This window comes from Lissotriton helveticus, chromosome 7, assembly GCF_964261635.1.
Source record: "Lissotriton helveticus chromosome 7, aLisHel1.1, whole genome shotgun sequence".
NCBI lineage: Eukaryota > Metazoa > Chordata > Amphibia > Caudata > Salamandridae > Lissotriton > Lissotriton helveticus.
In genome coordinates this window covers 548,899,033-548,910,450 of record NC_136068.1, presented here as the reverse complement: position 1 = coordinate 548,910,450, position 11,418 = coordinate 548,899,033, and the positions used below count along the sequence as shown (strand labels likewise).

Genomic DNA, 11,418 nt, shown 5'->3' with positions numbered 1-11,418 from the left:
TGTTATATCACCTGATGGTATAGCTATGGATCAATCAAAGATACACGCTGTTTTAAGATAGGAAACCCCAGAATCAGTGAAAGATATTCAACGATTCCTGGGCTTTGCAAATTTCTACAGACGTTTTATTCCCCAGTTTTCTTTGGTAGTATCTCCACTTACTCAATTACTCCAAAAGGGGGTTCGGTTTGAATGGTCCTCAGCAGCAGAACAAGCGTTTCAGGTGCTGAAAACAGCCTTTACTAAGGCACCTATCGTGCACCATCCTGATCCTACAGCTGTTTTTTGTGGTTGCTGATGCCTCTCAAATAGCTGTCGGAGGAATCCTCTCTCAGAGATATCCAGATACCGGGCATTTACATCCTGTGGCTTATTTTTCTAAAAAGCTTTTGCCAGCAGAACAAACTTATACAGTTGCAGAGCGTGAATTACTGGCTATTAAACATGCATCCCAAGAGTGCTCCACTATTTACTAGGATCCCGTCATACTGTAACCATTTACTACGACCATCGGAATTTACAGTTCTACCAAAATGTGAAAGCCTTGACACCACGTCAATTACGTTGGCTTCCATTTTTTAATGACTTTGATATTATAATTACTTACAGACCAGTTAAAGAACAACTGAAATCTGATACTTTATCTAGACTAAGTTATCCTATACATGAAAACAACAGTGTTACATCTACTCCCATTATTTCGGAACACAAAATAGTCGCTCTTTGTGCCCCTCAAGAGTTTATCACGAAGGTAGAAAAAGCTGAAGAAAAAGAAACCCCACCTGCAGACGATCCTGTATTTCAGGTGAGTGGATGGAAACTCATTTCACATAAAGCTATGGAGTGGCTGGAAACTCATCTTACACAAAGCTAATGAGGATCCGCTGGATTCCCATAGGTGACTTTGAAAGTAAAAGAGTGTTGTCAGAAAACATCATTGCTAGAACCTTACTAAATGCTATCTTAGGGGCATCGTTATTCTTTACCTTACTGAGTTGGTCAACCAATGCATTAATAAATAGGCAAAATAGAGTAGGTGCGAGCACGCACCCCTGTCGTACCCCTTTATTGACCGGAAGGTAGGTGGTTAATTCACCACATTTTCCATACGTCACCAAAATTGCCTTCATAAATGAATGAATGAATACACACTTGTATAGCGCATGGCTACCCGAAGGCATCCCAGCGCTTCCAGTGACACCCAATCATTCACCACTGATCATGGAAAGAGAAAAGTCCTCATCCTCAGCTGCTTCCTGAATCTAAGATAGTCAGACTCAAGGCGAATGTAGTCAGGAAGCTGGTTCCAGGATTTGGCCGCTTTCTATGAAAACCGCCGACCTCAGTCTGTGACCGTTTAATCCTGGGAACTGCAAGTAGTTGTTTATTATTAGATCTTAAAGTCCTCTTGGTGCAATATAATTGCACCATGGACTGAATCAAGGGAGGACAATTACCAGAGATGGACTTATGGACAATACACATTGCCTTAAACCTGATTCTTTCCTGAACAGGAAGCCAATGCATCCGACAGAGCGCCAACTTAGCAGAATTACGTTTAGGGATATTCATTAAAAGGCGGGCCGCGTAATTCTGGGCAATCTGTAGTGTCTTAATAGTTCCTTGTGGCGCACCCAAGTAGACTGCATTCGCGTAGTCCAACCGAGACAAAATGAGAGCTTGAACCAATATACGCCTGGCATCAAACGGGAGAAGAGGAAGAATCCTCCGTATCAGCCTGAGAAGACCATAGCAGTTAGCAGCAACTTTAGGTGCTTGAACTGTAAAGTTCAAGTTGCAATCAAACCAGACGCCCAGACTCTTGATATGTTTCTTTGGTACAGGCGGGGGACCAAGACAGCTAGGCCACATAGGATCTAAATTGGTGTGGGGTCGCATGGCCCAAGATCATAATTTCTGTCTTGGCACCATTTAGTTTAAGAAAGGACAAATCTATCCATTCAGAGACCTTTACAAGGCAGGAAGCTAAACCCAGCTCAGATTGATCATGTTGACTAAGAGACACCACCAACTGGGTGTCGTCGGCATAAATGACAGTATGGATCCCCCAGGGATGTATCACATCCGCAAGGGTCCTCATGTAGATGTTAAACATGGTGGGACTCAAGGAAGATCCGTGGGGGACTCCATACTGCAAAGGCCTCTGCTTCGAGAGTACCTCTTCTTCAAAGACAGCAAATAATCTGTCTACAAGGAAGGACTGCAGCCATTTTAGGGCAGTGCCTGCAACCACCACCTCCCAGAGTCTTTGGATCATGATTTGATGGTTCACGGTATCAAAGGCTGCGCTGAGATCTAATAGAATAATAGAAGCGCAACCTCCGTTGTCCATGATTTTTCTAGACTCTTCGACCATGGCGAGAAGGGCGGTCTCTGTGCGGTGATGACACCTGAAGCCAGTCTGACTGGGATGGAGGCAGTTATTTACCTCAAGATGAGCTGCAAAAAAGGAGTTGACATATTTTTCTGCTAATTTACTAATTCCTGGCAGCAAAGAAATGGGGCGATAATTGGCCCAATCCTCCGGGTCTAAGTTGGGCTTTTTTAAAAGAGCTTTGACGCTTGCTTGTTTCCAGAGACAAGGAACCTTCCCAGTTAAAAGAGAAGCATTTATCAAGACCTTTATAACTGGAGAAACTATCTCTGAGACCAAATTGAGAATAGTCGGAGGGGCAGGGTCTGCCGGGGATCCTGATTTCAGTTGCTTCAAAAATCTTTGCAGGGAGGGAAGGGTCAGAGGAGGAAATTCTTCCAGCATAGCTTGTTGTGAGGGCAATGGAATATTTGTATCTAAATTATTTTGCTGGAAGCTAGAGTAGATGCTATGAACTTTAGTGGGAAAAAAAATTGCTATCTCCTCACAGCGCTTTTGGGCATTATCACAATCGATAGGAGGACTAGGAGGGGTAAGATTTTAAAAATTTCCCGAGGGGAGTTAGATACAGAAGTGATCTTTCCATGATAATAGCTAACCTGGGCAACTTTTATTTCATTTTTATAAAGCTTAAGTGCTTCTCTATATTTACTCTTGCTTATTTCTGTAAAATCCTTCCTCCATTTCCTTTCACATTGTTTACATGATTGTTTAAGCTGTCTCAAAGTATGAGAGTACCAGGCCTTCTTATTGTGTCCTACTCGGTGGCATGATTCTTTCTTAGGGAGAACTGCGTCCAGAGGACTCCAGCCAATTATTAAAATTATCATTAGCCATCCTAGGATCAGAGTGAGGTATTGGAGTAGAATTTATAAGATTAGTCGCCCAGCTTTCCACAGAAAGTTTGGACCATATGCGCCCACATTTCTTTGTTCTAGCAAATGGCTGTAGTGAATCTTGAAGGGTCAAAATAAAAGATGATAGCTAATGATCAGACCAAGGAACCGCAATGGACTCAACCAAAGTAATGTTTGTAAGGTTTGTGAATAGAGGATCGAGCAAATGGCCCAGGTTATGTGTAGGGCCAGTCACTATTTGCTTGAGTTGAAACGTTTCCAGGCATTCAGCAAGGTCCTGCGCAAGAGAGGAGTCAGTCATCAAAATGTAAATTCAAATCGCCCAAGATAGAAAAATTGGAAGAAAGACTCGCCCTGTTGGTGGCTACATCTGGGAGATCATTACAGAAATTGCCCAAAGCTCCTGGGGGACGATTTATACGAATACCTGAAAAAGTGCTAGTGGGTGAGAAACTTGTGCCAAATAATAGGCTCTCACAGTCAGATATGTGGCCAATGTTGGATCTACATCTACAGACATCTTTATAAATATTAGCAAGTCCCCCGCCCCGGCCACTGACACGATCTTGCCTAAGAATGGCGCAATTAGAAGGAAGAGCTTTGACTATATCTGCTCAGAGTCCTTGCTAGTCCAGGTTTCTGTCAAAAAGAGGGCATCTTGGCTCCTCTCTTCGAGGAGTAAGTGAATTTCACTGGAATGTTTTTGGAGGGAACGACAATTAAGTAATAGCATAGAAATGGGTTTTCCTTTACCCTCACCGGTAGTCAAGGTACAAGTAGTCTGGGGGGGCTTCAGATTGTAATTACACAGAGGCCATGATATAATCCCCTCCTCTAAAGACATAGTATGCAAGCACTCACTTCTAATCTCACCTCTAATCCTAAGGAGCTGCTCCCTGTCATAACAGTACTTATCTGGACGGATTCTGACAGGGGTTCCGGCCCCTAGCCCCATCCTGCGCGGAAGCGTCATTGGCTAGATTTAAGGCCGATAATGCGTGCGTAAGTGCGCGTCAGCGTTCAAAGGAAAAACTAGAGCGCTAACTTAATTTTAACAAACAAAGCGGAAGTTCCCCCTGAGCATTTCACACAGCTCAAAGTGCCCCCAACAGTGAATGCAATGCACGCAAATGAAAGTTTTAAGGACAAGGTTAAAAACACAATGACATCAATTTAAAAAAAGGCTCACGCTCCTGACCAAAATCAGAGCGAGAGAAAAAGTACCACAGCGTGGCCGCGTCGTCGGCTAGATTTAAGGTCGATAATGCGTGTGTGCGCGTCAGCGTTCAAAGGAAAAAACTAGAGCGCTAACTTAATTTTAACAAACAAAGCGGAAGTTCCCCCTGAGCATTTCACACAGCTCAAAGTGCCCCCAACAGTGAATGCACTGCGCGCAAATGAAAGTTTTAAGGACAAGGTTAAAAACACAATAACATCAATTTTAAAACAGGCTCACGCTCCTGACCAAAATCAGAGCGAGAGAAAAAGTACCACCATGTATTCTCATCAAAATGCTAAGGAGGTGGGGCGGATCCCCAGATATCTAAGTACACCCCATAATTTGGTCCTGGGCACGAGATCAAAAGCCGACTTCAGATCCACAAATATTAGGTAGAGGCTGTCACCCTCTATTGTCACCGTTTTTCAAAAAGGAAGTTGGAGTCTGAATATCTGGTTGACGGTAGAGGTGTTTTTTCTGAAGCCGGCTTGATAGGGGTTCAAGATCTCTTGTTCTTCCATCCACATCTGAAGGTGATCAAGGAGTACTCGTGCAAGCAATTTCTGGGTTACATCAATCAAACTGATCGGCCTATGATTAGAGGGTAGAAGAGGTGAATCCTTTTTGAGGACTGGGACAATTTCTGCCCAAGCCAGGTATCAGGGAGCGCCATGTCATTCATAATATCATTAAATAAAGCCCAGAGATAAGGTCCCCATATTTTTTGTTGCCCCCGAAAGAGGTCCCCCGGTATTTTATCCAAACCTGACACTTTATCGAAGGGAAGCTTGCTAATTGCATTTAGCACTTCGGACATGATAAACCCTGGGGCCTTCTCCTGGGTAAACCCAGTGGGAATTGTGGAGACTTCATCAGTTTGGGTTGCAGCTTCCTTAGTGCAGTAGAGAGCCTAAAAATGTGTCTCCCATACTTCAGATGCTATTTTCAGCTCAATGGCTGTCTTTCATTTGCTGTTAACCAAAGGTATGTAGTTCCTCTCGTAGTGATGCTCCGTCCATCACTACCCCCCTTTGTACCGCTTTTGGCCGCCATAAGTGTGGCAGGGTATGCTCAGACGTGAGTCCCTTGCTCACTTTGCCACTGGATTCAAGCAAGCCGGGCTGAAGATGGCTGGAATGCCAGAAACCGGTCCTCGGAAGCTTGTTTCCGGTCCAGGGAAGACATGGCTTAGCAGTTCGGGCTGGACTGTTCCCATGAGGCACAGGGTCAGACTGATTTGCATATAGCCATGTCTGAACTGGGGTGGCAGAGTGGGCTAAAGAACGGTGATGGAATCAACCCAGATCTTTTGACTGGGTGTGAGTGTTTGATTGATTCAGATGCTCCGTCCATCACCACCCCCTTTTGTACCGCTTTTGGCTGCCATAAGTGTGGCAGGGTATGCTCAGACGAGAGTCCCTTGCTCACTTTTCCATTGGATTCAAGCAAGCCGGGCTGAGGACGGCTGGAATGCCAGAAACCGGTCCTCGGAAGCTTGTTTCCGGTCCAGAGAAGACATGGCTTGGCAGTTCGGGCTGGATTGTTCCCATGAGGCACAGGGTCAGACTGATTTGCATATAGCCATGTCTGAACTGGGGTGGCAGAGTGGGCTAAAGTACGGTGATGGATTCAACCCAGATCTTTTGACTGGGTGTGAGTGTTTGATTGATTCAGATGCTCCGTCCATCACCACCCCCTTTTGTACCGCTTTTGGCAGCCATAAGTGTGGCAGGGTATGCTCAGACGTGAGTCCCTTGCTCACTTTGCCACTGGATTCAAGCAAGCCGGGCCGAAGACGGCTGGAATGCCAGAAACCGGTCCTCGGAAGCTTGTTTCCGGTCCAGGGAAGACATGGCTTGGCAGTTCGGGCTGGACTGTTCCCATGAGGCACAGGGTCAGACTGATTTGCATATAGCCATGTCTGAACTGGGGTGGCAGAGTGGGCTAAAGAACGGTGATGGATTCAACCCAGATCTTTTGACTGGGTGTGAGTGTTTGATTGATTCAGATGCTCCGTCCATCACCTTCCCCTTTTGTACCGCCGTAGCAAAGGTAGGCAAAGCTTATCTTGGTCGGTAAATTACTACCTCAAAGAGGTTTGGTGTAGGAAAGAAAGTGTGGGAGTTCCTTCTTTCGGAACTAGGGTCCTCACACACCCAGCAAGATAGGTGTCATGCTTCATCATATGGACCTGCTCCTCGATGGGTCGGCGTTGCAATACCCAACGTGGCACCCATGAAGGGGCTCTTTATCGGAGATATTTTGTTCCTTGCCGTATGATGCAGTGTGGGTGTGTGTGCTGAGATGTGGAGATATTGTGTAAAGGTGATTTAAAAGAAGTGGGATAGTCCAAATAAATCTTTTATTCTCGTTGGCTATCCACCTCGTTAAAATAATAACGAGTGGCTGCCTATCTAACTCTACGGTCTAGTTGAGGCTATGCTCAACTCTTCAGGTCAACATGTTTCATGCCTGTTGGTCAGATTGATCCGTGGCAATTCATGGGGAACTACTTAGTGAATCTATCTACACAGCGTCACCTACCCTCTCTCGCAGGCACCGCTGAGAGAGGATAGGTGACTCGAACTCATGACTAACGGATTGGACACCATGTTACAGGTGTCCTCATACTCTGCCGGACACTGACTGGAGCGACTCCCTCACTCTAGAGAGGTCATTACCTGACTCGTAGTATGAACACGTGGTAGGTAGTACTTAGACCCCACAAACTATGTAGATAGACCTGCTGGCTAAGGGTAACGGGCCGAGAGTAAACATTGATGAAGGCAATTTTTATATTTTAGGAAAAGGTAAGTACTACTTACTGGATATCATTAGAGGGGGTAATTAACTGTTTGGCTCTGCAGCCCAGATGCGAGCCTACCCAAATGGTTAAACCTCAGATGGTCTACCCCTTCCCCCGAAGTAGCAGGGACATTAAATGAAGCAAAACACACCATCAACGGGTCATCCCGTGCCCAAGTTTCCTGGAGCATGCCTAATTTATATTTATCCACAAAGAGCCCCAATCTGGTCAGGACAGTTTGTTTTTGAGTCCAGCAATGTTCCAATATAAGACCCACATCATGTTAGCCTGCGTGCTCTTTTTAGAGATACGCTCAAATGTTTTGGCATTGGGAGTTTGAGTATCTCTCTGTTGGGTAATATGCTGGTTATCTACTGGCCTCGCAGCCAAGCCTTCTCTAGGTTTTTTACTCAGGGGACTAGGTAATGGGGCTAGGAGTGCTCCTGACGATTGAACCCCTGCTCCTACAATCTGAGGTGTTTCTATTTGGTGGTCCTTGCTATTGTGCCTAGACCAGGGCAGGATGTCTGAGTGAGGTAATCCTAGCTATGATCTTCTAATTCTATTGCCGATCGCTGACTTGCAGATCCTTGGGTTGGAGTCACAACTTGTCAACCTACCTTCTCCAGGACTCCAAATCTATTGTTTACTGTATGTTAAACAGTAAGGGTCTGGGAGGGGCATCCCAACTACCCACAGCTGGATTGCTTGGTGGCCATCTTCTTGTTTCTGGAGTAATAGGGCCCCTAAATGATAGTGAGAGTAAAAAATGTCCAGTGCAAAGGGCCTAACCCCTGTAGGTGGTTCCTGGTGGCATGTTTTCTGGTTAAGTAGGCTGCCCACGATTTGGGGATTGTTAAAGTGTATAACTACACAGTCCACTTGCATTGTTTTTTGTCAGTTTCCCACCCAGCCAACTCTACAGACCATTAAAATTTCCCCTGCCCTGTCATAGTCAAACTTCCTATGCCTCGCTAACCAGAACAGGCATTTGTTCATAAGAGCCCATTGTGTTTCCCTCCGGTCACTTTTAATTGTGGGTACTCCTGTCAAAATAACTACATATGGAGAAGAGGCAGGGGGTAAGTTTATGGTCGGTAAGTTCACTACTTCAGACCTACCAATAATGCGTTAGTCCGTCGCCAACCCACTCTCAATCTCCATGGACCCATGTGGAGGGGCGCTGCTTTTATCCATGCCCATCTTAGGGGGTAGTACAATTTTGTTCCCGGCTTCATTATTGGAACTGCTACCTGCCTGGTGATTATTGACATTTGGATACCTTATCTCCTGGGTTGTGGTGGGGTATCAGTTACTCTGCACATCCAACCTGTCCGGGAATGTCGGGTTCAAAGTGTCCACCTGACAGCCAAAATCATTCCTCCTTACTGGTACATGAGTACTGCTTAGGTTGGTATTTACTAGCCTACTTTTCCCCATTGTTACCACTTTATCTATACGATTGAGTAGGGAGGCGAGTTCTTCCCTTACAATGGCTCTGAGTTGGTTCTGTAGGTCAGTCAACAGATTCAGTGCCCAAGTAGGATAATCAATATCTAAACTAGTATGCAGGAGACAACTTGCATTTGAATCAGGCTTATCCCAATTCTCTGCACTAGATGGTGACTCCTCACTTGATTTCTTTATTTTTGCTCCCACACCAGTTGCTTGTTTGCGTTTCCCGTTCTTTGGAATACTGATGGTATTTCTCCCCTTTCGTGCTACTGTTTTAGGTGCAACTTCTTGAGGTGGGGGTGAGGGTAATTCAGCTAAGAGGATTGGGGTGGCAGTTTGCAAATACATAAATCCGACACTGGAATGCATGACTCAGGAGTTAGTGACAGGCGCCTCTCAGTGAGCTCTATTTCTGTATTGACAACCCCTATGGCCCTCTGTAACATCCTATCAATTGAGGATGGTCGTAATGAAGATAAAGGTGTGGCTTTGGGCAGAGGTGGTTGTTTCGGAGGGCAGATACACTTCCCCGTTATTTAGCCTAAACCGATCTATACCACAGCCACCCCGATAAGGTCAACCTACAACCGTCCGAAATTAGAGTATAAACTATGTAATCAGGGTTTCAAAAATAGTTAAAAATTGCCCAGATAGTAAGTGGAACAAGGGGGGTTTTAATAGCCAAAAATCGTGCGGCTGCACTGCACGCACCACTGCACTCACCACCCTGTTCAGGCTTACATAATAATCCTATTGTAGGCAAGCAGTTTAATAACTAGATCTTCACTGTTCGTGTGTAAAAAGACATCACAAGTATACCCCAAACCCCTGGCAGTAAGAAAATAAAAATCACAGATGATCTGTATGATCAGGAAAAGACCAGTGATCCCACAAAGGGTGTTCCCTTTTTGTCCCGGTACAACAAGAACAGATATTATCTGTTGGATACATTGAGTTCATCAAAGTACTTTAATAAATGCTGCCTCCAGGGAAAAGAAGCAGCTGAGTGTCAGTAACAAGGTATTTAGTTCACAAAGTCTTGCCCACAAGCCAACAGAGTTAAAGCCAAGGGGTATGGCCCTGCCCTGATGCTTCCTGTCGCTGATTGGTGCAGACAGGCCCGCCCTTGGCTGGGCTTTGCCCGGGCACGACTGTGAGCGCCCTGCGCTGCGGGACCCGTGCAAGAGATTTATGCGCCTCTGGGCACGGGTTATCGATGGTGGCAATGGCCGCAAAAGCAGAGGGTCCTGGGGCTTGTAGGCAAGCTGCACCCTCCTTCCAGGTACACAAAACGGGCTCCCGTGCTGCAGGATCCGTGTGAGAGGCTTATGCACTTCCGGGCGTGGGTTAACGATGGCGGCGAAGGCCGCAAAAGCAGAGGCTCCTGGGGCTTATAGGCAAGCTGCCCCATACTTCCAGGTACACAAAACAGACTCCTGCTCTGCGGGACCCATGCAAGAGCTTTATGCGCCTCCGGGCACGGGTTAACAATGGCGGCAACGCCTATGAAAGCAGAGGCTCCTGGGGCTCGTAGGCAAGCTGCCCACTCCTTCCAGGTACACAAAACGGGCTCCCGCGCTGTAGGACCCGGGCCAGAGCTTTAAGCGCAGCTGGGCGAATGTTAACGATGGCGGCGACGGCCGCAACATCAGAGGCTCCTTGGGCTTGTAGGCAAGCTGCCCTCCCTACCGGACCCATGCAAGAGCTTTAAGCGCCTCCAGTCGCGGGTTATCAATGCCGGCGAGGGCCGCAAAAGCAGAGTAACCCTAGACTTTTGACCCCCCCATAGCTTTGTCCATCAGTCAACTAACCTTTACACACACCTGTTTTGCTACTTTCAAAACATGAACCTATTAACTTTATTCAAATATTAGTAAATTCAACATGCTTAAAAGATTCAAATTTGTAAAATTCAGGTAAATATAAGTAAACAAAGGCATTTTTTAAATATTTATATGCTAACACTCCTAAATAACATTGCAAACATTGAAAAGCTTTGAAAAAGACATAATTACATTTTTAAAAACAATCTCAACTTTTGTAGAGCACTGAAATCACACTTGGTTCACTGTATTTTCTGGTTATTTGTTATTTTCTTTATAAATTGTGAAACATTGTTCAGTAACCACCCCCCTTTATGCAGTTTTCTTACTATACCAGAATTTAAAAGCGGATCTGTTCTTGCTTTTCTATTTTTCTTGGGGATTTTAATTGCTCATATGCTTGTTTCTACTATTCTATTTTATTAGAGAGCTAATGCATAAAGAACAAAATAATATTAGAAACTATTTTAAACTAAACATTTAATACATGCATAATACAGTAATAACAATATATATATTCATATATTTTAAAAATCTGATTCTTCTCATCAGTGAGACATTTAAGAAAACTTCTCCACAGCTGATGTCAACCATTAATAATAGCCTGTTGAAGAAAAAAACACAAAAGGTACATACAATTAGATTAAGACATAGAAAGCACAAAATGACCTGAAAACATTTCTAACAACAAAATAATGCTAAGTGACTCTAATTATATGTACAAATACATATTGGTTGTAAAGTCTGGGTTGTTGGTATTGAGCCCACACTATTGGTGCGCCTCATGGCAAAGTCCATCCAACTAAATAATAATTGGCTTTTAGGATCACAGTAGCTATTTTCATAGGGTTAGCTGTTCAACC

General features: G+C 44.9%; 1 long non-coding RNA gene across 5 annotated transcripts in view; it reads right to left on the bottom strand.

Moving 5' to 3' along the window:
* Window positions 1-10,569: 10,569 nt before the first annotated feature.
* The window catches only part of LOC144768736 (uncharacterized), a 152,081-nt gene continuing 151,232 nt past the window's right edge, over window positions 10,570-11,418 (bottom strand). For all 5 annotated transcript variants that reach the window (XR_013598620.1, XR_013598619.1, XR_013598618.1 and 2 more), the window contains one exon: window positions 10,570-11,159. This is a non-coding gene — a long non-coding RNA (uncharacterized LOC144768736). The remainder of the gene's footprint in view (window positions 11,160-11,418) is intronic.